The sequence below is a fragment of the Bombus pascuorum genome, chromosome 6 (assembly GCF_905332965.1).
Source record: "Bombus pascuorum chromosome 6, iyBomPasc1.1, whole genome shotgun sequence".
NCBI lineage: Eukaryota > Metazoa > Arthropoda > Insecta > Hymenoptera > Apidae > Bombus > Bombus pascuorum.
This window is the reverse complement of record NC_083493.1, coordinates 9,607,424-9,612,123: the sequence shown is the minus strand read 5'-3', so window position 1 is coordinate 9,612,123 and position 4,700 is coordinate 9,607,424. Positions and strand designations below refer to the sequence as shown.

The 4,700-nt window shown below is 43.2% G+C and overlaps 1 non-coding gene across 1 annotated transcript; it reads left to right on the top strand.

Moving 5' to 3' along the window:
* The first annotated feature begins 1,282 nt into the window (after positions 1-1,282).
* Positions 1,283-1,389, top strand: LOC132908462 (U6 spliceosomal RNA). The gene has a single exon (XR_009658368.1). It is a non-coding gene; the product is annotated as a U6 spliceosomal RNA (small nuclear RNA).
* Positions 1,390-4,700: the final 3,311 nt, after the last annotated feature.

Below are 4,700 nucleotides of genomic sequence, written 5' to 3'. Positions count from 1 at the left end.
CCAAATGAAAAAGCTTGGCAATTTCTTCACCGATCGTTTCGACTCCCGTGAAATTTGCAAATTACGACCGATTTATCTTTCTTCGTCGATTAGCCGAGTAAAAAAGCTCGCCGCCGTTTCCTTTTTTTCTTTTTTTTACGGCCACATTACGGCGTGTATTTGCTCGACCAATAAAACAGAAAATAATAACCCTAGGGTCTGAACTACGCTTCCGTAGTTCCGACAAAGGTTCCGAACCCTCTGCTCCCTGCCTCGAATTGTTTGCATTTCTCCGGCATATTTTCGCGATATTTATTCGTCGCGGCTCGATTCGCCTGTCAGTCACAGCCCAGACTTCTTAACGTAAAAGAAATCGTAAAAGATTTCGCGATGAACGAAGTTGGATTCTAGGTTGGTATAAAATGCAGATACGAGATCTTGCGCGTTCTGCATCCAACAGACTTAACTTTCTTCGGGGATAAGCTTCGATTTTCTGTCAGGTTATAGGAACGGTTCGTGGTTGGAAAGTTAGCTAGCGGAAGAAATGCAGATCCGATTGATTTGTATATAGGACCACTTTTCGCCATACAATTTTAATTTTGTCGTACATTTTTCTGCGTTCGATGTTTCTTTCGATGATGTTTTTGTTGCTGAGAAAGTTAAAAGGCTACAGCGGAAGATTTAGGTATTTGGTTTAAAGTGTTACTGAGCTTTGTATAATTTTATAGTTTTATAATATGATGTAAAGCTCGTATTATACCTTACGTAGGTAATTTTCATTGCTGGGAATGGTGTCAGCTAGAAAATCGATTATCTAGAATCTAGAAAGAGGAATATGTAGAGTTAAAAATAACAAGGGATGAAAGTAACAAATTAAGTGTTTCAAAATTTATTAGAACCACTGATGCCAGTATCGGTTACACGATAAAAAGTCACGTGCTATACACTCACCAGGAAACGAATCGAAACGTCTCTACAATTCTCTTGTTTTTGCTCGATACGCGCAACACGTGTCAGTCGATATTTCTACGCATCGAGTGATTTACTGCTGTCATAAGAGAAAACTTTTTATTAAATAAAAACATATAAATAAAAGCATATAAATTACACTTTATAATATTTTAACAATGAAATTTTGTTCTTACGACGGTTTTGAATATCCCGGCAAAATGATCGACGTCACATGTTGGAAGAAAAAATCGACGCTAGGTGGCACAAGCTCTTCAGTCGAAATAAATGTTTCCCGCTAGTGGCTGTTTTACTGGTCACTTCCTATATATACCAGTTGACAAATAGTGTAAGTGTACTTGCTTCGGCAGTACATTTACTAAAATTGGAACGATACAGAGAAGATTAGCATGGCCCCTGCGCAAGGATGACACGCAAAATCGTGAAGCGTTCCACATTTTTTTTCATTCTTTTCCCGATCAATTTCTTTTCTTCAAAAATCGTAATAATAATACTATCGCTTCGATCGATCGATCCTAGAAACGAGTCTCGCGCGACGATATCCATTACAAACGTCAGGAGAGCGAGAAGATTTCAACTTTAATGGGTTACTTAACGCGTATCTCGGTTGGCTGTTACGTAAGTCGTGCACTTACGACTCCATGCAACGCACGGCGGGTCGGTACTTTAATGAACAAGCGGCCTAGGCGGAGTCGCGTTCCTTTACGAGGCGGCGATAAATCATGTAATTAACGGTATAAACTATAATCGTGAACGGTGGTCGGTTACGCGGCCAGTTAACGATCTAAAATGCTGACCGCTGAAATAAGCCGAGAAAGCGGCTGTTAAACGTGCTTCTATATAGTGAAAATTCAGGCATAAAGCATGCATATAACAAGGTAGGGTTATTCGAGTCATATAAGTCTTCAACGTCTTAAAACTCAATCTTGAATTTTGCACAGAATAATGAAACTTATTGTATACTTGATACGCCATACTGTTTATCACGCCACTAGTAACAAGTTATAAACAGTTTGTTTGCAAACGTAGATCGATTAAAACTTGCTTACGATCGAATTTGGCAAAGTACAAGGCAAATTACTTTGCTCAACTCAAATATCCTTCTGAAATAACCCGACTCAAATGATCCAAGTTTACAAGCTGGGCACGCTTCTACCTTGGCATAAGTGATAACGAAACATATAAATGTTATATGTACGACGAAATAAAGGCACAAAAGCGTAAACGAGTTTCGCGTGGCTGCCATTGGATCGTGAAGATTTAAGAAGGATCTCATGAAAATCGAACGCGAGTAGGAAATTAGTCGACGAAGTGCTAGCTACCGGAATGACTGACTGTAAAGATAAATGCGTGGAATGATGGAATATTCCCGAATCCGCGAAATAAAAGTTGCCTTCGCACGGTAAAAACGGTCGATTCCGGACTTATGTCGTTCCGATACCTTCTTCTCGGTTTCTTCGTTCTTGTGGTTGGCCTCCCTTCGAGGTTTATTCGAAGCATAAGCTCTCGTGGCCCCCTCGACCAGTTTTCGTGGCTCGAGAAAGGGTCGCTTTATCCTTCGGGCTGTCTTTATTATCGGGAGAGAACCGATCGCTTTTCGCCTTCTTTACAACCGCGAATGCAAATGGTGGCCGTATCCGCTCGCTCCGCTTCCTGCTTCGCCTTTCCCGCCGAAAAATCCTGCTGCTTTCGCGATACCGAGGGTCTCGGCCTCTTAAATGCCACAGGCAGAAATAATAAAATACAGATTTGTCGTGTATTTTAGAGCGGTGGTTGCTCGTCGACCGGGGGCAGTTTTGAATCTCATTGGGTGTTTTCAATCTTCCGATTGTCGGGGAAATACAATTTCCGGTAATAATATTGCGTTTATTTGCCAACTATGAAAATTAACTTTGAACGGCGAAATTATTGGTTAGATGCAATTAGTTGCATGATGAAAGGTAGATTTCATCGTGAACATAATTTTGCATTACTTTAAGAGATGAAAAGACAAATCAGTAAAAAGTTACCTGGTTAGTGTATAGTCATAGCGCATTCAGCTGGGGGTAGCTTAAAATCTTTCAATTGTCATTGAAGAATAACTTTTGTCAATAATATCGTGTCCAGTTCTAAACCCTGAAAATTGAGTCGTTTGGTGGTGTAATTAGCAGCCAGATAGCAGATCCACAGGGAGAGGTAAATCCCATCGTGAACATAACCTGACATTACACCGGGGAACATAGAGCAGATCAGTGAAAAGTGACGGTGTTAACTAAGATTAACGGGCGAGATTAAGCAGCGGAATTAATTCTGCTCGCTCATTTGATCCTCCGCTAAGCAGATTATCGTCGACCTCGGCCAACTAAGCGCGAATTAATTCGATTGGAACGTAAGCAATGTTCGCTGTGCCTGATTCATCCCCATTGGATCGAATCGACTCGTATTCGATCGCTGACCACACTCGACGACGACAGTCAAAATAGACGACCTTTTTCCACAGTTATTTACGATCGTTTTTCCAAACGATGTCGTGATCGTTTTCTTTTTCTTTCTTTCTCTTCCCTTCATCTTGGTCATCGTCATCTTCTTCTTCTTCTTCCTTCCTCACCTTCTTCTGTTCTTTTCCTTCGTTCGCTCGTGTTTGCCCGACGCATCTTTCGGGGAGAAAAACGCGTCGCCCGGCCTCCGGGCATTAGCAGTGATATTTTATTCATGAAGCACCTCTTCTGTACACGGCTGCCTAACCCGTAGCCGAGCGCGATCCGAGAGCTACTAAATAAAACATCCATACGCGCCTTGCCCATAAATTTCTGCACGGCTGATAGATTTACAAGCCGCCCTTGCCGAACTGATATTTAAATTAGTTCAACTAAGGGGCACGCGGGATCGCTTCGCCGCGGGTGGCTTACCTTCCACCCCCGTTTTCTCTTTCTCTTCCCATGTCTTCGCTACTTTTTTTCCCCCTCTTTCTCACCGGCGAGAAGAAACTAACCAAGGGTAGGAAAAATATGTTCGACGCGAGCAGGAAGCAGCAAGTTACGTTTCCTTCATTTTCAACGGAAAATCCACTTCTCTGTAACATACATCATCCACAGGTAGCCAGTGAAAGCTGAAAGGTCAATTCGCTATAAATCCACGGTTTTCTATTACTCGTATGCCTGCGCGGAATACTCTTTCTCCGTGTTTCCAACCCTCGATCGTCGATACGAAAGAGATCGAGGTATTCCAGTGAAACAAATCGACGCAAACGGCGTCTCGCTCTCATTAAGCTTTCCTTTTGCGCTCCGTCACTGATTCACGGAATGCCGCGTGAATCGGTCGGCTTTTATTATTCATCGAAATCGTCGGAGCCCGTTATAGCCGAGAAACGTCGACCTCGAGTACCTTCAGCAGCCCACTGGCCCACTTGCTCCCGGGAACAGGGTTGAGAAGACAAGAAGAATTAAGTGCTGCGCACTCCCTCCCTTCTCCGCTTCCTCCTGCCACTCTTTCCACGGCAGAGGGTCGCTGCTTCACATACGAGTCTTGCTTCGCTCCGAGGGTGTAAATAATGAACGAAGGGATGATACGCGAGCTACCGTGCAAGGGTCGTCTCACTAGGTCAATACCTCGCGACCTGGAACACGCGTTTCTTCCGCGGTTATCGTTTCTCAAGTGAAACGGCCCCGGGCGTTTCACGTTGCTTCTGATGAAATTTCTGTCGCGCGAGTGCACGAAAGAGTTGGAACAGGAGATGAAGGTATTTTGGTAAAACGCGGTCAAAGGTTTCTGTG